We start from the raw sequence: 27,677 nt of genomic DNA, 5'->3' as shown, positions 1-27,677 counted from the left end.
GTAATGATCTTATAAACGGCCTCGATAAATATTTAGTTCAGAATTTGAAAGAGTTTTCATTACTGAGTTTCTGTGATCGTTACCCAACTAATATATATTGAAGAAACATAAAGGAACAGCACATAGTGGAACCTCATTTTTGTTCTATTTTACTTCTATTTTTTTGTAAATTTCAAACAGTTGCACCTTTTATTTAATATAGCTACATATATATATGTGTGTGTTCTTTAAAATAAATATTTTCTTTTATGTACAATATGTTTCTCTTGCATCGAATGTCAAGGATTCGTATTCTCTTGTTCTATAATCATGTCTGCTGAGTTTTAACTGATAGAGGACTATAAAGACAATATTCTTGTACATATAGACTTGTGTCTCTGTTTGGTTGTTAACTATGGTTAAAGTATTGACATATGTAGATTATGAAGAGTGGAATACTTTGCTTTGAGCTGTTTCGTTCGCTGAGCGTTTGTTGTGGTAAAACTTTCACAATGATTATTGTACAGTTGAATGAGCAATTGTTTCTCGAAGTCGTTAAGACTTAGTTAAACTTTGCGGCTATTTTTACCAATCTTTGCTTCCCAACTTCTTCAATCTCGTGTTTTTGCGCTTACCACAAGTGGAAATGTGTTGCTGAGAAAATGGTGCCAGAAGTTAAATGCACGGGTTTATAACCACTGCAAAATTCACCTTCATGCGGTGGAAATAAGAGGTATAGTTTCTGCAGTAATATGATATACAACTCCTTCTCTCATGTATATTGTAGTGAATGCCATGAGTCATACTCAGAGTATCAAAACTATCCTCCATGTCCACTTCTGCCTAGAATTCGTGATTCTTTGAAACCAAATTTTCACTTCAGGTTGAGTCAGGCAACCATTCTGGCAAGTGTTTTCGTTCGGGCGCTGATAAATACCTTTGCTGACGAAATTATTCAACTGAAGGTGCCGACGCGTCGTTTTCGTTTCTTCTGTTTTACTTTTTATGCTTTCGTGCCGGGTTTCTGTGTCAGAGTTTTATAATGTTCTGATCGATAGTTGAGCATCTGTTGTAGCAAAGATATATGATTCGTCAATTTACAAAGTGAACAAATTATTTTAATCTTCTCGCCATCACACGAAAATCCATGCCTTCCATCTCCAAAGCTCATCAAATGTAATTACATTATAAGAATACTTTCTTTACCAGAACTACATATGAGTACTCGAGTGGCTTTATCATACGAGCAAAATTATTATTCTCAACTTTATTAACTTCCAAAACTCGTTATGTTTAGCATATATAAGTGACTAGAGGAATTTAATGAGTAAAGTTGTAACTTCGCTTAGTTGTGGTCATTGATAATGACTTGTTTAAAGTCGTATCTCAAACCCATTTCTGATGTCTGGCCTTACCTTTAAGGCTCGACTCCTTTCTGTAAAGGTCATTGCTGACCGAAGTTGTAGATTGTCTTGTTCCTAGTTCATCCAGCGAACATCCTTTCGAAAGGGACTCCTTTGTGCGTTTTATATCGACTTTGGAATCGTCTTCCTTACTTTGAGGCATGTTCAATATGTCTCACAAGGAGTAGGCTGTCTTTCCTGCAGATGTTCGGCTATTTTGATTGATTAAAGTACAGATAAGTGATGTCTTTTTCTTTGAATGCCTCTATATTCTTCAGTCAAAGATCTATATAGCTCCTTCCTGATTGAACGCCAACGACACTGCATGAGACAAGTCTTGAAAATACTGACACTTTATCTTTAAGCTGAGAAGATATGTAATTATTTAAAGAAGTAGTGGGACTTTGAGGCGTATCATCTTTGACACCTCGATAACTGACAACAAACATTTCATCGTCGACAACAGCAAATATGTCTTCATAGTGTGCTCACTACAGCCACTGGAAGTGCGAATTGATGGCTTTAAATAAACGTGAAAATGACTTAAAACCAGCCAATTTGGGTAGCTAAAGGTTCGTAATTTGTCTTAATCTATGTGAAATTCCCTTTATTTGTCTCGGGCTAGAAATTGGAGTGCCCCATTTACTTCAAATCATTAGGAATCGTTATTTTAATGTGCTTTTGTTTAAATACATTACTGCAATAAGCAGTTTAATTAATTAAAGTTTAAAAATAAACATCATTTTTTATCAGCGTATAGTAAAAACAAATCTGATTAAACGACAGTTTGTGGAGGATTTTACTGCCGGTCCTTTGTACTGTAAGTTTTAAATAATTTTTATGTCGTTAACTTGCTAAACTTTTTTTTTCAAAAATCTTCTTCATATCTTACCAGAATTCTGCATTTATAATAACAGAATTGTGAACCTACGAAAGAGAGTGTACCGGATGTATATGAATATGATACGTGAAAGGTTTCTTTAAAAATCCACCAGAGCTAATCCTGGATTAGTTTTGAGCTTTAAAAATACTTTCAAAGTGAAGTAACTTTGTGTAAGACGAATATTTTGCATAGTGTCGGTGTCAACGCGACGAAACTCTGGAAAACTCTCAGATAGAAGATCTCAACATCTCTGAACTGAAATAGAAGTTCGTTGTTCTCTGTGTTAATGAAGAATCGTGCTATCTTAAACTGTATCCACATTATCAGCAGAGTACTAACTTTTTATGTCTGTAAACCTGTCAACGTAGTTAGTGTCGATTTAAACTAACTTAAAATTTTATTTAGTTTTGTTCTAAGCTATTCTTTATGATAACATTTCATTTTAAATGCAAATTATGTTAAGCTTATGTTATGTAAGACATCGAAAGATGACCGCAATATTTATGGTCAAAATGATATATATTTGTGGTACAACTATTTGAATGGTGACAACCTTTTCTATGATGACAATCTTTACCAATAGTGACTACCTTCATCTGTAGGTGACAAACAATCATGTTATGGTATAATGACCACCTAACTTATCTATGATGACAACTACCATATTATTGAACCATTTAATCAATCATTTCCAAATGGTTGTTAAGTTTAGTATTTAGATGGCAGTTTTGAGTGTATTTCCACAAAATTTACGATCATAAATTTTATTGATTGTTTGATTTGATTGATATTATTGATTAGAGCTGAGATTATCGCATCGGAACTCCTATGCCAGTGCCGTGTGTGTCCGGTCTGTTAGGCAGCAGATGTAAAATAGTGGCATAGGAAATGCGGAAGACTTCACGAAAATTACATAGTAATCATCTTTGTGTTTTGTAATTTGTGTTTATTCCAATGATATGAACCATTAAATAATATGATTAAATGTTATTTTGACGCGAATGGATCAGTTGATGCATGGCGGCGAGTTTTAAATTGATTTGTACTCATTTATATTGTCTAAAGCACTATGTATTCTCGAAAGCACCTGTTCTGTTATCTGCTGGCATTTGGTTATGAGTTAACTTGATACTGCCAAACTGTTGAAAAGAAACTATTTTTCAGGCAATAATATTGAAGCCATATCATTATTTTCCACACAGTGAAGATATTTTCATTTTAGTGACTTTAACATTATTAAAGTTCAAGTGCAAAAAGTTCAAGTATAAAAAGTATAAAAAGTATAAAAAGTATAAAAGTAATGTAAAAGTAAAAGTAGAAAGTTCAAGCAATAACATACCCCTGCTGAAAAACCTTTGGTATTTGACTCTTCAATAAGCTACAAAATTGCATCAAATATCAATAATAATGGGTTGATTTCAAGGCTAGTGTCAGTATATTTGTAACCATTCCATGAGTAAGCCATTCTTCATTGAGAAATTTTATACACCATCATTCATTTCATTGTAAAGCTATTTTTTCTACTTAAAACTCTGCAAATATTTGGTTTTTGCTTTAGCATTGTAGCTAAGTTTAATGTTTGAGTAAATTGTGGTTAATTAACCTCTATTTAGTGTATAAATGTATATGGTTACCTTTATTTACTTAGAAAATGGGAGTTTATTTGATGAATTGCTTAAAATGATGATATTAAAAACTAATTTATGCTAGTTTTGTAAGTCTTATTATTAAAAACTGATTTTCCTATTCATCATGGTTCAAATTAATCTTTGTATTTGTCTTATTCTTCTTCATACAGATCTTATTACTAATCAATTTTTGTACAACATTAACTACTCCATTATTGTTTTCATATTTTCCTAGAAGCAAATCTGCCATTAATAGTAACGTGTCTCCAATATGGATGACGTTGAAGAAGCTCTTTCTAATCATCTATTATAATTTCCACCAACATTATAAGGGTAAATATTTTATATTACATTTTGCTTGTTTTTGTTCTACGGTTCGATTTGATATCATAGTTTAAAACAGACAGAAAGAACATAAATATTTTTTATTTGTTTTTCGAATCCTGGTCACTACTAACATACATAGTTTTATTTCTTATGATGATTAAATTTCCAAGCATTTCTTCCAGGAAGAGCACGAGAACTTAGACGGCAATTTAGCCATGAATGTCATTTATTAGCAAAACAAAACGCTGGCGTTTACGTGACGAACTCGTGAGGTCGCTAGGGATAAAATCTGTTCCATATGTTGACATAACTCTTCCTGAATCATGGATGAACGCCGAGAAAGAGATCAGCCTTCAGTAAGTCCCTTTAAAGTGCTGTGGTGTTTATCTTTTCCGAGCTTCACGAGTCGTTAATCATCTGGAAAAATGGAAGTTACAGAGGTTGGAATTATGATCCTGTGTTTTGTAATTTTACACCATTGGTAGCCAAGCAGCATTTTAAGGTGAGCTTAATATCTTGTATGTACAATGGTGTAGGAAAGAAGTAATTTGCCAGTACAACTGTGTATCGGGGCAGGTAAGAGGACCAATTATACATAGTAAATATAATAAAAAGTCACTAATTTTACAACTGTAATTGATCCCTGACTATCTCCTACATCAACTGACGATCTATAAAAATATATTAATTTGCATGTTTTTCTTCTAATTTTCTTACGCTAGGACATCCAAGGTATGCAAAAATATTGTTTTGAATCTGCATTGGTTTCTGATCCTGCTCAAGAAAATATTTCTGCACGATTTTAGTCTTAAGTACAACGAAAGCATTAGGAATGATTGGTATTGTAAAGTTTATGTTTGATCACGATACAAAATGAATTGCTTCAAAATGCTGTTATGTCTGGAGAAAATTTTAAGGTTTGTATCATGTTAACATCTATCTTGGTTTGTTGTTGTTTGTAATGTTATTAGTCTTACATAATACGTGCAGGTAATCAGTACCAAATAATAGTTAATTATTAGTCGTAAATTAGTCTTCTATTATAGTAACCTGGTATGAAAGAATTTTATATGCAGTGTGGTGTTTGAAATTAAATGAAGATATGATTCGCACTTTGCTGGACAATTTAAGCAATTGTCTCATCAATCTGAAAAAATTCAGTGACTCAACGGGATTTCAACCCATGACTTCTGCGGTGCCGGGTGCAGTGCTCTGCCCAACTGAGCCATGAAGTCAGCTACAGTGGAGAGCAGGTCAATTTTGTTGGCCTATGTTTTCTCGTGAAAGGAGCCTCTCCACTGTGTGTCTTCATAGCTCAGCTGGCCGAGCACTGCACCGTCACCGCAGAGGTCAAGTGGGTTCGAATCCCAAGCTGAGTCACCTCATTTTTCAGGTCTTCATGAGACAATTGCTTAAATTGTTCAGCAAAGTGCGAAGATTATATCTTCACTTAATAGGTAACCTGGTCTTTACTAACACAGTAAATCCTGGTCTTTACTAACACAGCATCCTGGTCTTTACTAACACTGTAACCTGATTTGTTTAGATGTTTCTGGTTGGAAGTTTTGACGATGAAGATATCTTCAGTGAACTTTGAAGTTATTAACATACTTTACGGCCTGCAAGATACCCTAAGCACCTGCCTACCATCTTCGGATGCTCCCTGAAGATGGACCATCTGAGCATGTGTTATTTTACTTCCGTGGTTCTTCAAAACAGAACGCAGAGGATCGTTTTATGCAACATGGGCCACCAGCCCAAATCCCTCGCAGGAAATTTACTCACGTGTTAATTACATTCACTTGAACTTTGCTATATCTCTAGTGAAGTTCCAAGTAGTGGCTATGTGGCTATGCCAAAAGCTCCAGTCGTTGGCTCCCCTGCTCTTTATATAAGTAAACTGATGACCAGGTTTCTTTTATGACGCGGAAATGTGATAATGTTGCAAAACAATTATGTTAGGTTACAGGAATAATTTCCATGTTTTAAAAGTGTTTTATGTGAACGAATTTTCAAAGGAAATTAGTAATCTTACTTTGAATGTAGATTTAAATTAGTTTTGATTGGCTAATTGCCTACAATGGATTGTTTGTACAATTAAAGAACCTATGATTTGTCTTAATGCTGTTGATAAGTTTTTCAAAATGTACGATAGCTAATAATATCCTTTTCCTGTTTGGGGAAAGTGTGTTTATTCTGACGTGCATTTATTTCTGTTTCTTTCATCTTTGAATGTAATATTTTATCTAATTCCTTTTTGTGGAATTATGTGGCAAGAGCGGAAATACATTGATGAGTCAACGAAACAAGGCGAGAATTGTTTTAAAATTGATTGAATATGGACGCACTTAAAGTGACGAGGTTAAAGTGGTGGGCAATGTAATGATAATTCCTTCAAAAAGAATCTTTTACTGGCAAAGCCAGCTGATGCAACCCGTGTTTTCTTGACTAGGTAAGGATGGTTACGGTAAAGCAGTAAAACGAATACATCGAGATAGCTACAACCAGCTTGCGCTGCACGAGTGAAAATTTGAATGAATTCAACGTGCAAGATAAGTGCTCTGAAATATGTTGTGAATTACTCTTCCTAGAGGAAGAGACTGGAAATAGAATATGTATATTTGATATTAGACTTTATGTGAATGAATCATTGGAGAGTTTGCAGAATCTTCTTTAAGTGATCTTCAAAAGCTCTTCCCGAAATTCCCTCAGATAAATTTTGCAAGGATTAGCTGATCTCACAGCGGGCCCAAATCCTATTCTTCATCGTGGATTTAAAGCCCACCAATGTTCTTCGAGATTCACAAGGCAAATTTCTGATTTATTCTGCTCGCCTATCTGTAATGTTGAATAATGATTGTACGACATTTGAGAGCAAGCCTAACACGGAACTGAGTATTGATTGCTCCTGAATCATATTGTGAAGATAAAGATAGCCGATAAAGGATTTGCACAAGAAAGAGTCTGATGTAATGGTATGCTAGGAATATAATCCATTGTAATAAATATGTATGTATAAAGTCAATTTGTAACATTACATTGTTAATCTTTTAGAATGCAGGATTGGTAAATCTCTATTATATTGCAACAAAAGGTAAACACTCGTTTGGAACTAAACCGTATAGACTGATGAATATGCTGAATGGAAACCTGTTGGCTTGGAGGAAATCAAGGATGAAACATTGAAAGACCTTCATCGTGGATGTTAAACTGAGAACCCAAAGACAGGCCATCGGCTAACGTGCGTTAAAACACCCATTTCTTATGACATTCTTATGGCGTTAAAACATCCATTTCTTAAAACATCCAAGCTACTGTGGCGTTAAAACATCCATTTCTTATGCGTCGGATGACGAGAAATTTGAATTATTTTGTAGTTGGAAATCTTCAGTAGATTAAGACAAATGATCCCTGTGTAGTGTCGTTCAACAATTGAATAGTGAATCAAGATTGGAAAAGCAAAATAGATATGATAAGCCATGATTATTTTTTAGAACGGACGTGGTGACTGGAAAGATTTTACATATGGCTCTTTCATGGACAGAATGTTTAAGACTTATTCGAAATATTAACCAACATTGGAACGATCGACTGCGGCCAAACCTCAACCAGAACCATTTTATAAGATTGGCGATCACAAGGCGTATATTCTCAAAAATTCCCTAATCTCCTGTTCGAGTGCATGCTACTGTGAGGTCTAGCTAAAGAATCAAAACAATCCAGATCTCAAGCACTTTTGAATTTCCAAGGAAAAGAAATCACATTTGGAATATAAACTGTTTTTAAACAGTAAAACAGTTAGTGAAAAAGGCAAGTGAACATAAAAGATACCGTAAAATAGAATTTTACTCAGATTGGAAAAGACAAATAAATTGTTTTACGTATATGATTATTTTGATTGTTGGCTTTCATTGACAGATCGATTGATTGCGACCGGCACTAAAAACCATCCATTTCAAAGTCGATGATCCTAAGGGAATTCTATTTGAAATCCCAGTTCGGGTGCGTGCGGCTGTCTGGTGTGTAATGACGAATTGAAAAACAACCCAGAACTTAGGAACTTTTCTAGTTTTTAATGAAAGAACCACAATGAAAAGTTTACTGACAGGAAAAAACAAGTAAGAAATCAGACGATAGATGGTAGTTAAAGGTTTTATTTTATAGATGTAAAGTAGCAAAACACTTTTCACGACGTATTTGGATGATGTATAATCACATTTCTGCATCTATTTACATTATTGAATGATATAATATCTGATTGATTAAATTTTTATTCTCAATTGCTTTTTGTTAGCATGACATTTAAAGTCAACTTTATAAAATACAAAAAATAAAACTCTTATACGATAGGTAAATGCTATTTCTGGAGCTCTAACATTACCAAGATCCTGCTTTATTAGAGTATTAAAAGGCAGTGATAATGGTTAATGCCATAAGTACAATTAAGTTAAATGGACTTAAATAATCTTGGTTTGGTTTTGAAAACTAAACAGCGACAAAGCTAAAGAGGTTCACGAAAAAGCCTCTAGAAATTCAAAAACACACGTTAGGGTCCCAATCATGTTAATGTTGCCTGTCTTTAAACACCAATCTTGGTAAGGGTGTTTCGAGTAAAATGAAAGAACGACAAGCCACAGAGTTTTACGAAAAGCTCTAGAAATTCAAAAAAGAATCGTTAGGTCCAACCATGTTGATGTTGCAGTTCTTTAAACAATCTCGTTTGGTGTATGAAAAACTGGAAACCATAACAAAGCCATAGAGGTTCACAAAAGCCTCTAGAAATTCAAAAGCACCCTTTAGGTCCAAATCATGTTAATGTTGCTGTTTCTATAAACAATCTTGCTACTGTGTATTATGATACTGGAAAGTACGACAGTTATGAGTTTTACGAAAAAGCTCTGGAAATCTAAAAACAATCATTAGGTCCGAATCATGTTAATGTTGCTAAGTCTTTTAAACAATCTGGTTTTGTGTTTGAAAAAACTGAAAACTACGACAGTTATAGAGGTTTACGAAAGCCTTTGGAAATTCAAAAACAATCGTTAGGTCCAATCATGTTGGATCTTGCTCAGTCTTTAAACAATCTTGGTGTGGTGTTTTATAAAACTGGAAAGTAATGACAAAGCAAAGAGGTTCAAGAAAAGCTCTAGAAATTAGAAAACAATCAAGTTAGGTCCAAATCATGTGAGAGTCGCCACGTCTTTACACTATCTTGGTTTGGTGTACTATGATACAGGAAAGTACGACGAAGCCATGGAAATTTACGAAAAGCCCTGAAGTTCAAAACAATCAATGGCTCCAAATCATGTTGATGTTGCTGGATTCTTTAAACAATCTTGGTTTGGTGTTTTATAAACTGAAACTATGACAGTTTATAGAGGTTCACGAAAAAGCTCTCTAGAAATTGAAAACTATCGTTAGGTCCAAGTTAAATTATGTTAATGTTGATGATTCATTAATCAATCTTGTAATGTGTATTATAATACTGGAAAGTACGATGTGCTATAGAGGTTCAATGCAAAAAAGCTCTCTAGAAATTGGAAAACAACTAGGTCCAATTCATGTTGATGTTGTTGCTCTTTAAAACAATCTTGGTTTAGTGTATAAAAACTGAAACCATAAATAAAGCAATAGAGGTTCACGAAAAAAGCTCTAGAAATTGAAAGCAATCTTAGGTCCAAATCAGTTAATGTTGCTGTTTCTATAAACAATCTTGCGTCGCGTATTAATATGATACTGGAAAGTACGACAAAGCTTATAGAGTTTACGAAAAAGCTCTGGAATTCAAAACAATCATTAGGTCCAAATCATAATAATGTTGCTAAGTCTTTAAACAATCTTTGGTTTTGTGTTTGAAAAAACTGAAAACTACGACAAAGCTTTCATAGAGGTTACGAAAAGCTCTTGAAATTCAAAAAACAATCGATATGTCCAAATCAAGTTGATCTTGTCTAAATCTTTTAAACAATCTTAGTATGGTGTTTTATAAAACTGGTGCTACGACAAAGCTAAAGAGGTTCAAGGAAAAAGCCTAGAAATTAGAAATCAATCGTTAGGTCCAAATCATGTTGATGTTGCTAATTCTTTTAACAAATCTTACTTGGTGTTTTATAAACTGGAAACTACGACAAAGCCAAGGTAGTTCACGAAAAGCCTCTGTGAAATCTGAAACCATCGTTAAGTCCAAATTATGCTTAATGTTGCTGATTCATTAATCAATCTTGGTAATGCGTATTATATTACTGAAAGTACGATAAAAGCTTACAGAGTTTACGAAAAAGCTTCTAGAAATTGAAAACAATCGTTAGGTCCAAATCATGTTAGAGTAGCCATGTCTTTATACAATATTGCCTGGTGTGTATTATAATACTGAAAGTACGACGTTTTCACAGAGTTTTACGAAAAGCCTCTAGAAATTGAAAACAAGTGTTAGGTCGAAATCATGTTGATGTTGCTGCTTTAAACAATCTTGGTTTGGTGTTTGAAAAAAATCCGAAACTAAGACAAGCTATAGAGGTTCACGAAAGAGCTCTGGAAATTGAAAACAATCGTTAGGTCCAAACCATGTTGACGTTGCCTGGTCTTTAAAACAATGTTGGTTTGGTAAGTTTTATAAAACTTGAAACTACGACAAAGCTTAAGAAGCGTGGTTCACAAAGCCTCAGGAAATTCAAAAGCAATCTTTAGGTCCAAATCATGTTATCAAGTTAAGTTGATTCTTTAACAATCTTACATATTGTGCATTATGATACTCGGAAAGTAAGATAAAGCTATAGAGTTTTACGAAAAAGCTCTAGAAATCTGAAAAACAATCGTTAGGTCCAGCAAATCATAATGATGTTGCGGTTTCTTTAAACAATCTTGGTTTGGTAGTTTGGAAAACTGGAAACTACAAAAAAAGCTCTCATGTGAGTTTCAAGAAAAGCAGTAGAAATTCAAAAAGCAATCTTAGGTCCAAATCATGTTGATGTTGCTGATCTCTTTAAACAATCTTGGTCGGTGTATTATAATTCTGGTGCTATACGACAGCCATAGAGTCTTACGAAAAAGCCCTGGAAACTAAAAACAATCATTGGCTCCAACCATGTTGATGTTGCTGATCTGTTAAACAATCTTGGTTTAGTTTGAAAAAAAAACTGGAAACTACGACGAAGCTATAGAGGTTCATATAAAAGCTCTAGCAATCTGAAAACAATCGTTAGGTCCAAATCATGTTGATGCTATGCCTCTTTAAACAATCTTGGGCTCGGTGTTTGAAAAACTGGAAACTACGACAAAGCTAAAGAGGTTCACGAAAAAAGCTTCAGAAATTCAAAACACCCGTTAGGTCCCAATCATGCTACGTTGCTCTGTCTTTGAAGAATCTTGAGTACGGTGTTTTATAAAACTTGAAAGAACGATGTGCCACAGAATTTTACGAAAAAAGCCTCTAGAAAATCAAAAAGAATCGATAGGTCCAATCATGTTGATGTTGCAGCTCTTTAAACAATCTTGGTTTGGTGTATGAAAAACTGGAAACTAAGCAACAAAGCTATAGAGGTTCACGAAAAAGCTCTAGAAATTCAAAAGCAATCTTAGGTCCAAGTCATGTTAATGCTGCTGTTTCTATAAACACCCTATACTGTGTATTATGATACTGGAAAGTAATGACAAAGCCATAGAGTTTTACGAAAAGCCTGGAAATTCAAAAACAATCATTATGTCCGCAAATCATGTTAATGTTGCTAAGTCTCTTTAAACAATCTTGTTTCTAGGTTTGAAAACTGAAAAACTACGACAAAGCTATAGAGGTTTACGAAAAAGCTCTGAAATTCAAAAACAATCGTTAGGTCCAAATCATGTTGATCTTGCCTTATCTTTAAACAATCTTGGTGTGGGGTTTTATAAAACCAAGTACCGCTAAAGCTAAAAAGGTTCAAGAAAAAAGCTCTGGAAATTGTGAAAACAATCGTTAGGTCCAAACTATGCTGATGTTGCTAATCTCTTTAACAACGGTTTGGTGTTTTATAAAACTGGAAACTACGACAAAGCTAAGGTGGTTCACGAAAAGCTCCTAGAAATCTGAAACTATCGTTAAGTCCAAATTATGTTACTTGCTGGATTCCATTAATCAATCTTAATGCATTATATTACTGGAAAGTACGATACAAAGCTATAGAGTTTTACGAAAAAGTTTTAGAAATCTGAAAACAACTGCTAGGTCCAACCATGTTAGAGAAGCTGCGTCTTTATACAATATTGGTTTGGTGTATTATGATACTGGAAAGTACGACGAAGCCACAGAGTTTTACGAAAAAGCTCTAGAAATTGAAAACAAGTGTTAGGTCGAAATCATGTTGATGTTGGTTGTTCTTTAAAACAATCTTGGTTTGGTGTTTGAAAAACTGAAACTAAGACAAAGTTATAGAGGTTCACGAAAGAGCTCTGGAAATCTGAAAACAATCGTTAGGTCCAAACCATGTTGACGTTGCTCAGTCTTTGTTCAATGTTGGTTTGGTGTTTTATAAACTGAAACTACGACAAAGCCATAGCGGTTCACAAAAGCTCTAGAAATTCAAAAGCAATCTTGAACCAACCATGTTAATGTTGCTGATTCTTTAAACAATCTTTGCTATTGTGTATTATGATACTGGAAAGTAAGACAAAGCTAGAGTTTTACGAAAAAAGCCCAGGAAATCTGAAAAAACAATCGTTAGGTCCAAATCATAATGATGTTGCAGTTTCTTTAAACAATCTTGGTTTGGTGTTTGAAAACTGAAACTACAACAAAGCCATAGAGGTTCACGAAAAGCTCTAGAAATTCAAAAGAATCTTAGGTCCAAATCATGTTAATGTTGCTGTTTCTATAAAACAACTTTGCTAATGTGTATTATGATACTGGAAAGTACGACAAAGCTATAGAGTTTTACGAAAAAGCTCTGGAAATTCAAAAACAATCATTAGGTCCAAATCATGTTAATGTTGCTAAGTCATTAAAACAATCTTGGTTTTGTGTCGAAAAACTGAAACGCCACAAAGCCATAGAGGTTTCATGAAAAGCTCTTGAAATTCAAAACAATCGTTAGGTCCAAATCATGTTGATCTTGCTCAGTTCCTTTAAACAATCTTGGTGTGGTGTTTTATAAAAACTGGAAAGTACGACAAAGCCAAAGAGTTCAAGAAAAAGCTCTAGAAATTAGAAACAATCGTTAGGTCTAAACTGGCGTTGATGTTGCTAATTCTTTAATCAATCTTGGTAGTGTGTATCATAATACTGGAAAGTACGACAGTTACAGAGTTTTACGAAAAGCTCTAGAATTTCGAAACAATCGTTAGGAACCAAATCATGTGAGAGTCAAGCATGTCTTTACACTATCTTGGTTTTATGTACTATGATACAGGGAAAGTACGACGAAGCCATGGAAATTTACGAAAAGCCCTGAAGTCTGGGGTAAAAAAACAATCAATGAAGCCCTGCAAATCATGTTGATGTTGCTGATCTCTTTAAAACAATCTTGGTTTGTGCTCTTTATAAAACTGGAAACTACGACAAAGCCATAGAGGTCTTCACGAAAAGCCTCTAGAAATTCGAAAACTATCGTTAGGTCCAAATTATGTTAATGTTGATGATTCATTAATCAATCTTGGTAATGTGTATTATAATACTGGAAAGTACGACAAAGCTATAGAGGTTCACGAAAAAAAAGCTCTTAGAAATTGAAAACAACTGTTAGGTCCAATTCATGTTGATGTTGCTGTTTCTTTTAAACAATCTTGGTTTAGTGTGTATGAAAAACTGAAACTACAACAAAGCAATAGAGGTTCACGAAAAAGCCTCTAGAATCTGAAAGCAATCTTTAGGTCCAAATCATGTTAATGTTGCTGTTTCAAACAATCTTGCTACTGTGTATTATGATACTGGAAAGTAATGACAAAGCCATAGAGTTTTACGAAAAGCCTGAAACTAAAAACAATCATTAGGTCCAAATCATAATAATGTTGCTAAGTCTTTAAAACAATCTTGGTTTTGTGTTTGAAAACTGAAAACTACGACAAAGCTATAGAGGTTTACGAAAAGCCTGAAATCTAAAACAAACCTAAGCATGTCCAAATCATGTTGATCTTGCTCAGTCTTTAAACAATCTTGGTGTGGGCTCTTATAAACTGGAAAGTACTACAAAGCTAAAAGGTCTCAAGAAAAAAGCCTTGAAATTAGAAAAGCCAAATCAAAGGGTCCATAAATCATGTTGATGTTAAGCACTCTTTTTAACAAATCTTGGTTTGGTGTTTTATAAACTGAAACTACGACAAAGCTTAAGGTGGTTCACGAAAAGCTCTAGAAATCTGAAAACTATCGCTAAGTCCAAATTATGTTAATGTTGCTGATTCATTAATCAATCTTGGTAATGCATTATATTACTGGAAAGTACGATAAAGCTATAGAGTTTTACGCCGAAAAAAAGCTTTAGGAAATCTGGAAAACAACTGTTAGGTCCAACCATGTTAGAGAAGCCAGTGTCTTTATACAATATTGGTTTGGTGTATTATGATACTGGAAAGTACGATTTAGCTACAGAGTTTTACGAAAAAGCCTCCTAGAAATTCAAAACAAGTGTTAGGTCGAAATCATGTTGATGTTGGCTGTTTCTTTTAAAACAATCTTTGGCCTATGTTTGAAAAACCGGAAACTAAGACAAAGCCATAGAGGTTCACGAAAGAGCTCTGGAAATCTCAAACAATCGTTAGGTCCAACCATGCCGACGTTGCTCAGTCTTTTAAAACAATGTTGGTTTGGTGTTTTATAAACTGGAAACTACGACAAAGCTATAGCGTCTGGCAAAAAAGCTCTCAGAAATTCCAAGTGCCATCCTGAAGTCCAAATCATACATGCCGGATTCAGCCATCCATATTGTATTATATATCTGGAAAGATGCCGGTAGAAGCCATGAAAAAGCCCCTGTAGCCCGAAAACAATCGTTAGGTCCAACTTATAATGATGTTGCAGTTTCTTTTTTAAAACAATCTTGGTTTGGTGTTTGGAAAACTGAAACTACAACAAAGCCATAGAGGGTTCACGAAAAGCTCTAGGAAATTCAAAAGAATCTTTAGGTCCAAATCATGTTAATGCTGCTGTTTCTATAAACAATCTTGCTACTGTGCATTATGATACTGGAAAGCATGACAAAGCTATAGAGTTTTACGAAAAGCTCTGAAATTCAAAACAATCATTAGGTCCAAATCATGTTAATGTTGCTAAGTCATTAAACAATCTTGGTTTTGTGTTTGAAAAACTGAAAACTACGACAAAGCTTATAGAGGTTTACGAAAAAAGCTCTGAAATTCAAAAACAATCGTTAGGTCCAAATCATGTTGATCTTGCCTAGTCTTTAAATAATCTTGGTGTGGTAGTTTTATAAAACTGGAAAGTATGACAAAGCTAAAGAGGTTCAAGAAAAAGCTCTAGGAAATTAGAAAACAATCGTTAGGTCTATAACCATGTTGATGTTAAGCACTTTAATCAATCTTGGTAGTGTGCATCATAATACTGGAAAGTACGACAAAGCTACAGAGTTTTACGAAAAAGCCTCTAGGAATTTCTGAAAAACAATCGTTAGGGTCCAAATCATGCGGGAGAGTCGCTACGTCTTTTTTGTTAATTCATCTTGGTTTGGGTGTACTATGATACAGGAAAGTACGACGAAGCCATGGAAATTTTACGAAAAAGCCCTGGAAGTTCAAAAACAATCAATGGCTCCAAATCATGTTGATGTTGCTGATTCTTTTAAACAATCTTGGTTTGGTGTTTTATAAACTGAAACTACGACAAAGCCATAGAGGTTCACGAAAAAGTCCTAGAAATTGAAAACTATCAAGTAAACCAATTATGCTAATGTTGATGATTCATTAATCAATCTTGGTAATGTGTACTATAATACTGGAAAAGTACGACAAAGCTATAGAGGAAGGCTCACGAAAAAAGCTCTAGAAATCTGGAAAACAATCGTTAGGTCCAATCTCATGTTGATGTTGCTGTTTCTTTAAACAATCTTGGTTTAGTAAGAAAAACTGGAAACTACAACAAAGCAATAGAGGTTCACGAAAAGCTCTTAGAAATCTCGAAAGCAACTTTTAGGTCCAAATCATGTTAATGCTGTTGTTTTATAAACAATCTTGCTACTGTGTATTATGATAATTGGAAAGCATGACAAAGCCATAGAGTTTTACGAAAAAGCTCTTGAAATCAAAACAATCATTAGGGTCCAAATCATAATAATGTTGCTAAGTCTTAAACAATCTTGCCTTTGTGTTTGAAAAACTGAAAACTACGACAAAGCTATAGAGGCTTCATTACGAAAAGCCCCTTGAAATCCAAAAACAATCTATATGTCCAAATCATGTTGATCTTGCTCAGTCTTTAAACAATCTTAGTATGGTGTTTTATAAAACTGGAAAGCATGACAAAGCCAAAGAGGTTCAATAAGGAAAAGCTCTAGAAATTAGGAAATCAATCGTTAGTCCAAATCATGTTGATGTTACACTTTAACAAATTCCGGCTCTTGGTGTTTTATAAAACTGGAAACTACGACAAAGCTAAGGTGGTTCACGAAAAGCTCTAGGAAATTGAAACTATCGTTAAGTCCAAAATTATGTTAATGTTGCTGGATTCATTAATCAATCTTGTAATGCGTATTATATTACGGAAAGTACGATTAAAGCTTGGCAGGAGTTTTACGAAAAGCTTGAAATTGAAAACAATCGTTAGGTCCAAATCATGTTAGAGAAGGTGTCTTTATACAATATTGGTTTGCATTATGATACTGGAGCATGACGAAGCCATGATTTTGATTAATGAAAGCTCTAGAAATCTGAAAACAAGCAGTTAGGTCGAAATCATGTTGATGTTGCTGTTTCTTTAAACAATCTTGGTTTCTGAGTTTGAAAAACTGAAACTAAGATACAAAGCCATAGAGGTTCACGAAAGAGCTCCTGCAGAAATCTGGAAACAATCGTTAGGGTTTCAAAACCATGTTGATGCTGTTCGTCTTTAAACAATGTTATTTTGGTGTTTTATAAAACTGAAACTACGACAAAGCTATAGCGGTTCACAAAAAGCTCTAGAAATTCAAAAGCAATCTTTAGGTCCAAATCATGTTAATGTTGTTGATTCTTTAAACAATCTTGCTATTGTGTATTATGATACTGGAAAGTAAGATAAAGCTATAGAGTTTTACGAAAAGCTCTAGGAATTGAAACAATCGTTAGGGTCCAACTATAATGATGTTATGGTTTCTTTAAACAATCTTGGTTTGGTGTTTGGAAAACTGGAAACTACAAAAGCCATGGAGTTTCAAGAAAAGCAGAAATTCAAAAGCAATCTTTAGGTCCAAATCATGTTGATGTTGGGTTGGGATTCCTTTTTAAACAACTTTGGTTTGGTGTATTATAATTTTGAAAGGATGACAAAAGCCATAGAGTCTTAATGAAAAAAGCCTCCTGGAAATTCAAAAACAATCATTGGCTCCAAATCATGTTGATGTTGATTCGTTAAACAATCTTGGTTTAGTTTGAAACTGGAAACCATGACGAAGCTATAGGAGGTTCATATAAAGCTCTAGCAATCTGAAAACAACTGCTAGGTCCAAATCATGTTGATGTTGCTGTTTCTTTTAAACAATCTTGGTTTGGTGTTTGAAAAACTGGAAACTACGACAAAGCTAAAGAGGTTCACGAAAAGCCTCTTAGAAATTCAAAAACACCCGTTAGGTCCTAACTGCTTAATGTTGCTCTGTCTTTGAAGAATCTTGGTATGGTGTCGAGTAAAACTTGAAAAGAAAACGATTGTGCCACAGAATTTTACGAAAAAAGCTCTAGAAATTCAAAAGAATCGATAGGGTCCAAACTATGTTGATGTTGCAGTCTCTTTAAACAATCTTGGTTTCGTGTATGAAAACTGAAACTACAACAAAGCTATAGAGGTTCAATGAAAAAGCTCTAGAAATTCAAAGCACCTTTAGGTCCAAGTCATGTTAATGTTGTTGTTTCTATAAACAATCTTGCTACTGTGTCATGATACTGGAGCATGACAAAGCTTGTGTAGAGTTTTACGAAAAGCCCTGGAAATTCAAAAACAACTATTATGTCCAAATCATGTTAATGTTGCTAAGTCTTAAAACAATCTTGGTTTTGTGGGTTTGAAAAAAAACTGAAAACCATTGACAAAGCTATAGAGGTTTACGAAAAGCCTTTGAAATTCACAAAAACAATCGTTAGGTCCAAATCATGTTGATCTTGCTCAGTCTTTAAAACAATCTTGGTGTGGGTTTTATAAAACTGGAAAGTAATGATAAAGCTAAAAAAGGTTCAAGAAAAAGCTCTTGGAATTAGAAAACAATCGTTAGGTCCAAATCATGTTGATGCTAATTCTTTTTAATCAATCTTGGTAGTGTGTATCATAATACAGGAAAAGTACGATAAAGCCACAGAGTTTTACGAAAAGTTCTAGAAATCTGGAAAACAATCGTTAGGTCAAAATCATGATGCCCTGATTCTTTAAACAATCCTCGGTTTGGATTTGAAAAACTAGAAACTACGACAAAGTTTTAGAGTTCTGCTAATGAAAAAGCTCTAGATATCTGAATGCAATCTTTAACCAAATCATGTTAATGTTGCTGTTTCTATAAACAATCTTGCTACTGTGTATTATGATAATTGAAAAGTACGACAGCTATAGAGTTTTACGGAAAAAGCTATGGAAATTGAAAACAACTATTAGGTCCAAATCATGTTGATGATGCTCAGTATTTAAACAATCTTGGTATGGTGTTTTATAAAACTGGAAACTACTACAAAGCTATAGAGGTTTACGAAAAAGCTCTAGAAATTCAAAAACAATCGTTAAGTCCAAATCATGTTGATGTTACTGATTCCTTAATCAATCTTGGTAGTGAGTATCATAATACTGGAAAGTACAATGAAGCTATAGAGTTTTACGAAAAAAGCCTCTAAAAAAATTGGAAACAATCGTTAGGTCCAACTATGTTAGGAGTCGCTGTGTCTTTAAACAATCTCGGTTTGCGTTTGAAAAACTGAAACTACGACAAAGCTATGCAGGTTCACGAAGAAGCTCTAGAAATTCAAAAAGAATCGTTCGGTCACCGCGTTGATGTTGCTCTGTCTTTAAAACAATCTTGGTTTTGGTGTTATATATAACTGGAACTACGACAAATCTAAAGATGTTCACAAAAAGGTCTAGAAATTCGAAAACAATCGTTATTCCAAACTGTTGATGTTGCTGCGTCTTTGCACAATTTAGGATTGATATATTATGATACTGAAAAGTACGAAGAAGCCACAGGTCCAAATCATGTTGATGTTGCTGCGTCTTTACACAATCTTGGTTTGGTGTATTATGATACTGGTACGATTTAGGCTACAGAATTTTACGAAAAAGTTCTAGGTAAAATTCAAAACAGTCGTTAGGTGCAAATCATGCTGGATATTGCTCTTGTCTTTACAATCTTGGTATGGTGTTTTGAAAAACTGGAAACTACGACAAAGCTATAGAGCTTCACGGAAAACTCTAAAAATTCGGAAAACAATCGTTAGAAGTCTAAATCATGTTTATTTTGGCTCCAGTCTCTTTAAACAACAATCTTTGGTTTAATGTTTGAAAAACTGAACTACGACAGTTTTAGAGGTTCATGAAAGCTCTAGAAATTCAAAACAATCGTTAGGTCCAAATCATATTAGAGTCGCTGTATCTTTACACCATCTTGGTTTGTTGTATTATGATACTGGAAAGTACGACGAAGCCACAGAGTTTTACGAAAAAGCTCTAGAAATTCAAAAAGTATCGTTAGGTCCAAATCATGTAGATATTGCAGTTTCTTTAAAACAACTTTTGTTTGGTGTAATGAAAAACTGGAAACTACAACAAAGCCATTGAGGTTCACGAAAAAGCTCTAGAAATTGAAGCAATCTTTGGTCCCAATCATGTTAATGTTGCTGTTTCTACAAACAATCTTTGCTACTGTGTATTATTATACTAGAAAGTACGACAGCTATAGAGTTTTACGAAAAGCCTCTAGAAATTGGAGAAAACAATCATTAGGTCCAAAATCATGTTGATGTTGCTGATCTTTTAAACAAGCTTGGTTTTGCGTTTGAAAACTGTAAACTACGACAAAGCTATAGAGGTTCACGAAAAAAGCTCTTGAAATTTGAAAAACAATCGTTAGGTCCAAATCATGTTGATGTTGCTCAGTCTTTAAACAATCTTGGTATGGTGTTTTATAAAACTGGAAACTACGTGATGTGCTAGAGAGGTTTATGAAAAGCTCTAGAAACTCGGAAAACAATCGTTAGGTATAAATCATGTTCTTATGGTTGATTCTTTAATCAATCTTCGTAGTGTGTATCATAATACTGGAAAGTATGAAAGCTATAGATTTTACGAAAAAGCTCTAGGAAATTGAAAACAATCGTTATGTCCAACTACAAGAAGAGTCGCTGCCTCTTTACAATAACTTTTATTCTTGGTGTGGTATTATGATACTGAAAATACGACGAAGCCGAGTTTCATAAAAACTTGGTGAAATTCGAACAACTGTTAGGTCCAAATCATGTTGATGTTGCTGTTTTAAAACAACTTTTGGTTTGGTGTTTGAAAACTGGAAACTACGACAAAGCCAAAGAGTTTCACGAAAAAAGCTCTAGGAAATTGAAAAAACTATCATTAGGTCTAAATCATGTTGATGTTGTTGCGTCATTACACAATTCTAGGATTGTGTATTATGATACTGGAATGTACGACGAGGCCACAGTGAGTTTTACAAAAAGCTCTAGAAATTAGAAAACAATCATTAGGTCCAAATCATGTTGATGTCGCTCAGTCTTTAAACAATGTTGGTTTGGTGTTTTATAAACTGGAAACTATGACAAAGCTTTAGAGGTTCACGAAAAAGCTCTAGAAATTGAAAAGAATCGTTAGGTCCTTAATCATGTTAGGAGTCGCTGCGTCTTTACACAATCTTGGTTTGCGTATTATACACTGGAAAGTACGACGAGGCCACAGAGTTTTACGAAAAAGCTCTAGAAATTCGGAAAACAATCGTTAGGGTCTAAATCATGTTGATGTCGCTCAGTCTTTAAAACAATGTTGGTTTGGCGTTTTATAAACTGAAACTACGACAAAAGCCATAAAGGTCTACGAAAAAGCCCTGGAAATCTGAAACCATTGTTAGGTCCAAATCATGTTGGATTTTGCAGAGTCTTTAGACAATCTTGGTTTGGTGTTTTATAAAATCAAAACTACGACAAAGCTATAGAAGTCCACGAAAAAAGCTCTAGAAATCGAAAACAATCGTTAGGTGCAAATCATGTTGATGTTATTAGTTTCTAAACAATCCTGGCCTGGTGTTTGAAAATTGGAAACTACGACAAAGCTAAAGAGGTTCACGAAAAAGTTGTAGAAATTCGAAAACTATCGTTAGGTCCAAATCATAATAATGTTGCTAAGTCTTTAAACAATCTTGGTTTTGTGTTTGAAAAAACTGAAAACTACGACAAAGCCATAGAGGTTTACGAAAAGCCTTGAAATTCAAAAAATAACTGATATAGTCCAACTATGTTGATCTTGCCTAGTCTTTAAACAATCTTAGTATGGTGTTTTATAAACTGAAAGTACGACAAAGCCAAAGAGGTTCAAGGAAAAGCTCTAGGAAATTAGGAAAATCAATCGTTAGGTCCAAATCATGTTGATGTTAAGCACTTTAACAAATCTTGGTTTGCGTTTTATAAAACTGGAACCATGACAAAGCCATAGTGGTCTACGAAAAGCTCTAGAAATCTGAAAACTATCGTTAAGTCCAAATTATAAGTTAATGTTATTGATTCCATTAACTAATCTGGTGCAATGCATTATATTGAAAGTAATGATAAAGCTATAGAGTTTTACAAAAAGCTTTAGAAATTGAAAAACAATCGTTAGGTCCAAATCATGTTAGAGAAGCTGCGTCTTTATACAATATTGGTTTGGTGTATTATGATACTGAAAGTACGATTTAGCCACAGAGTTTTACGAAAAGCCTCTAGGAAATTGGAAAACAAGTGTTAGGGTCGAAATCATGTTGATGTTGCTGTTTCTTAAACAATCTTGGTTTGCGTTTGAAAAACTGGAAACTAAGACAAAGCCATAGAGGTTCACGAAAGAGCCTCTGAAATCTGAAAACAATCGTTAGGTCCAAACCATGTTGACGTTGCTCAGTCTTTAAACAATGTTGGTTTGGTGTTTTATAAAACTGGAAACTACGACAAAGCTATAGCGGTTCACAAAAAGCTCTAGAAATTCAAAAGCAATCTTGTTAGTCCAAATCATGTTAATGTTGCTGATTCTTTGCAAACAATCTTGCTATTGTGTATTATGATACTGGAAAGTAAGACAAAGCCATAGAGTTTTAGCGAAAAAGCTCTAGAAATCTGAAAAACAATCGTTAGGTCCAAATCATAATGATGTTGCAGTTTCTTTTAAAACAATCTTGGTTTGGTGTTTGAAAAACTGGAAACTGGCAACAAAGCCATAGAGGTTCACGAAAAGCTCTAGAAATTCAAAAGCAATCTTTAGGTCCAAATCATGTTAATGTTGTTGTTTCTATAAACAATCTTGCTAATGCATTATGATACTGGAAAGTGATGATGCTTATAGAGTTTTACTAGAAAAAGCTCTGGAAATTCAAAACAATCATTAGGTCTAAATCATGTTAATGTTAAGCCATTAAACAATCTTGGTTTTGTGTTTGAAAAATTGAAAACTACGACAAAGCTATAGAGGTTTACGAAAAGCTCTTGAAATTCAAAACAATCGTTAATAGGGTCCAAATCATGTTGATCTTGTCTAGTCTTTAAACAATTTTGGTGGTGTTTTATAAAACTGGAAAGTACGACAAAGCAAGAGGTTCAAGAAAAAGCTCTAGAAATTAGGAAAGAATCGTTAGGTCTAAATCATACATGTTAAGCACTTTAATCAATCTTGGTAGTGTGTATCATAATACTGAAAGTACGATTAAAGTTTCACAGAGTTTTACGAAAAGCCTCTAGAATTTCGAAAACAATCGTTAGGTCCAAATCATGTGAGAGTCGCTACGTCTTTACACTATCTTGGGCTCTGGTGTACTACGATACAGGAAAGTACGACGAAGCCATGGAAATTGCATGAAAAGCCCTGGAAGTCTGGGGTAAAAACAATCAATGGCTCCAAATCATGTTGATGTTGCTGATTCTTTAAACAATCTTGGTTTGGTAGTTTTATAAAACTGGAAACTACGACAAAGCCATATAGAGGTTCACGAAAAAGCTCTAGAAATTGAAAAACTATCGTTAGGTCCAAATTATGTTAACGTTGATGATTCATTAATCAACCTTGGTAATGTGTATTATAATAATTGGAAAGTACGACAAAGCCATAGAGGTTCACGAAAAGCTCTAGAATCTGAAAACAATCGTTAGGTCCAACTATGTTGATGTTGCTGTTTCTTTAAACAATCTTGGTTTAGGCGTATGAAAAAACTGGAACCATAACAAAGCAATAGAGGGCCCACGAAAAAGCTCTTAGAAATTCGAAAGCAATCTTTAGTCCAAATCATGTTAATGTTGCTGTTTCTATAAACAATCTTGCTACTGTGTATTATGATACTGGAAAGTACGACAAAGCTATAGAGTTTTACGAAAAAGCTCTGAAATTCAAAAACAACCAATAGGTCCAAATCATAATAATGTTGCTAAGTCTTTAAACAATCTTGGTTTCGTGCTTGAAAACCGTTCCATGACAAAGCCATAGAGGTTTACGAAAAGCTCTTTTGAAATTCAAAAACAATCGATATGTCCAAATCATGTTGATCTTGCTCAGTCTTTAAACAATCTTAGTATGGTGTTTTATAAAACTGGAAAAGTACGACAAAGCCAAAGAGGTTCAAGGAAAGCTCTAGACTAGGAAATCAATCGTTAGGTCCAAATCATGTTGATGTTAAGCACTTTTAACAAATCTTGGTTTGGTGTGTTTTATAAACTGGAAACTACGACAAAGCCAAGGTGGTTCACGAAAAAGCTCTAGAATTCGAAAACTATCGTTAAGTCCAAATTATGTTAATGTTGCTGATTCATTAATCAATCTTGGTAATGCGTATTATATTACTGGAAAGTACGATAAAGCCATAGAGTTTTACGAAAAAGCTTTTAGAAATCTGAAACAATCGTTAGGTCCAAATCATGTTAGAGTAGCTGCGTCTTTATACAATATTGGTTTGCATATGATACTGAAAGTACGATTTAGCCACAGAGTTTTACGAAAAGCTCTAGAAATCTGAAAACAAGTGTTAGGTCGAAATCATGTTGATGTTGGTTGTTTCTTTAAACAATCTTGGTTTGGTGTTTTGAAAAACTGGAAACTAAGACAAAGCTATAGAGGTTCACGAAGAGCTCTGGAAATTCGAAAACAATCGTTAGGTCCAAACCATGTTGACGTTGCTCAGTCTTTAAACAATGTTGGTTTGGTGTTTTATAAACTGTTCATGACAAAGCTATAGCGGTTCACAAAGCTCTAGAAATTCAAAAAGCAAAATCTTTAGGTCCAAATCATGTTAATGTTGCTGGATTCTTTTAAAACAACTTGCTATTGTGTATTATGATACTGGAAAGTAAGATGAAAGCTATAGAGTTTTACGAAAAGCTCTAGAAATCTGGAAAGAATTAGTCCAATCATAATGATGTTATGGTTTCTTTAAACAATCTTGGTTTGGTGTTTGAAAACGGAAACTACAAAAAGCCATGGAGTTTCAAGAAAAGCAGTAGAAATTCAAAAAGCAATCTTTAGGTCCAAATCATGTTGATGTTGCTGATTCTTTAAACAATCTTGGTTTATGTATTATAATTCTGGAAAGTGCCACGCCATAGAGTCTTACGAAAAAGCCCTGAAATTCAAAAACAATCATTGGTCTTAAATCATGTTGATGTTGCTGATCTGTTAAACAATCTTGGTTTAGTGTTTGAAAACTGAAACCATGACGAAGCCATAGAGGTCTATATATATAAAAGCCTCTAGCAACTGGAAAACAATCGTTAGGTCCAAATCATGTTGATGCTGCTGTTTCTTTAAACAATCTTGGTTTGTGTTTGAAAAACTGGAAACTACGACAAAGCTAAAGAGGTTCACGAAAAAGCTCTTAGAAATTCAAAACACCCGTTAGGTCCCAATCATGTTAATGTTGTTTGTCTTTGAAGAATCTTGGTATGGTGTTTTATAAAACTTGAGAACGACAAAGCCACAGAATTTTACGAAAAGCTCTAGAAATTCAAAAGAATGATAGGTCCAAATCATGCTTGATGTTGCAGTTTCTTTTAAAACAATCTTGGTTTGGTGTATGAAAAACTGGAAACTACAACAAAGCCATAGAGGTTCACGAAAAAGCTCTAGAAATTCAAAAGCAATCTTTAGGTCCAAGTCATGTTAATGTTGCTGCTTCATAAAACAATCTTGCTACTGTGCATTATGATACTGAAAGCATGACAAAGCCATAGGAGTTTTACGAAAAGCCCTGGAAACTAAAACAATCATTATGTCCAAATCATGTTAATGTTGCTAAGTCTTTAAACAATCTTGGTTTTGTGTTTGAAAAACTGAAAACTACGACAAAGCTATAGAGGTTTATTGAAAAAGCTCTTTGAAATTCAAAACAATCGTTAGGTCCAAATCATGTTGATCTTGCTCAGTCTTTAAACAATCTTGGTGTGGGTTTTATAAAACTGGAAAGCATGACAAAGCTAAAAAAAGGTTCAAGAAAAAGCCTTTGAAATTAGAAAACAATCGTTAGGGTCCAAATCATGTTGATGTTGCTAATTCTTGAATTCCACCCTGTGGTAGTAAAATAATACAGGAAAGTACGATTAAAGCTACAGAGTTTTACGAAAAGCTCTAGAAATCTGGAAAACAATCGTTAGGTCAAAATCATGTTGATGTTCCTGATTCTTTAAAACAATCCTCGCTCTAGACGAAAAATCCAGAAACTACGACAAAGTTTTAGAGCTCACGAAAAAGCCTCTAGATATCTGAATGCAATCTTTTGGTCCAAATCATGTTAATGTTGCTGTTCTCGAGAAACAATCTTATACTGTGTATTATGATACTGGAAAAGTACGACAAAGCTATAGAGTTTTATTGAAAAAGCTTGCGAAATCTGGAAACAATCATTAGGTCCAAATCATGTTGATGATGTGCTCAGTATTTAAAACAATCTTGGTATGGTGTTTTATAAACTGGAAACTACTACAAAGCTATAGAGGTCGGGCTGAAAAGCTCTAGAAATTCAAAAACAATCGTTAAGTCCAAATCATGTTGATGTTACTGATTCCCTTTAATCAACTTTGCAGTGTGTATCATAATACCTGGAAAGTACAACAAAGCTATAGAGTTTTAATGAAAAGCTCTAAAATTCGGAAAACAATCGTTAGGGTCCAAATCATGTTAGAGTCGCTGTGTCTTTTAAACAATCCTTTGGTTTGGTGTTTGAAAAAACTGGAAACTACGACAAAGCTATACAGGTTCACGAAGAAGCTCTAGAAATTCAAAAAGAATCGTTCGGTCAATGTTGATGTTGCTCAGTCTTTAAACAATCTTGGTTTGGTGTTATATATAACTGGAAATCCATGACAAATCTAAAGATGTTCACAAAAAGCTCTAGAAATTCGAAAACAATCAAGCATTCCAAATCATATTGATGTTGCTGCGTCTTTGCACAATTTAGGATTGATATATTATGATACTGAAAAGTACGAAGGCCACAGGTCCAAATCATGCTGATGTTGCTGCGTCTCATAATAATCTTTTGGTTTGGTGTATTATGATACTGGAAAGTACGACGAAGCCACAGAATTTTACGAAAAAAGTTCTAGAAATTCAAAACAGTCGTTAGTGCAAACTGGCGTTGATATTGCTCTGTCTTTAAGCAATCTGGTATGGTGTGTTTGAAAACTGGAAACTACGACAGCTATAGAGCTTCACGGAAAAACCTCTAAAAATCTGGAAAACAATCGTTAGGTCTAAATCATGTTTATTTTGGCCTAGTCTTTAAACAATCTTGGTTTTGAAAAACTGGAACCATGACAAAGTTTTAGAGGTTCATGAAAGCTCTAGAAATTCAAAACAATCGTTAGGGTCCAAATCATATTAGAGTCGCTGTATCTTTACACCATCTTGGTTTTGTTGTATTATGATACTGGAAAGCATGATTTGTATTTCAGCGGTATTTTACGAAAAAGCCTCTAGAAATTCAAAAAGTATCGTTAGGTCCAAATCATGGTGATATTGCAGTTTCCTCTTTAAACAATAACTTTGTTTGGTGTATGAAAAACTGGAAACTACAACAAAGCCATTGAGGTTCACGAAAAAGCTCTAGAAATTGAGCAATCTTTGGTCCCAATCATACACGT

At 34.2% G+C, this 27,677-nt stretch overlaps 2 long non-coding RNA genes across 2 annotated transcripts; both read left to right on the top strand.

Moving 5' to 3' along the window:
* Nucleotides 1-1,072: 1,072 nt before the first annotated feature.
* LOC124449740 lies at nt 1,073-22,239 on the top strand. The gene is made up of 3 exons (XR_006949559.1): nt 1,073-1,083; nt 19,059-19,115; nt 22,207-22,239. It is a non-coding gene; the product is annotated as an uncharacterized LOC124449740 (long non-coding RNA).
* Nucleotides 14,994-15,298, top strand: LOC124449753. Its single transcript, XR_006949572.1, has 2 exons — nt 14,994-15,030; nt 15,269-15,298. It is a non-coding gene; the product is annotated as an uncharacterized LOC124449753 (long non-coding RNA).
* Nucleotides 22,240-27,677: the final 5,438 nt, after the last annotated feature.

The sequence above is a fragment of the Xenia sp. Carnegie-2017 genome, unplaced genomic scaffold (assembly GCF_021976095.1).
Source record: "Xenia sp. Carnegie-2017 unplaced genomic scaffold, XeniaSp_v1 HiC_scaffold_23, whole genome shotgun sequence".
NCBI lineage: Eukaryota > Metazoa > Cnidaria > Anthozoa > Malacalcyonacea > Xeniidae > Xenia > Xenia sp. Carnegie-2017.
The sequence above is the reverse complement of the archived record's forward strand: the minus strand, read 5'-3'. Positions and strand labels throughout refer to the sequence as shown.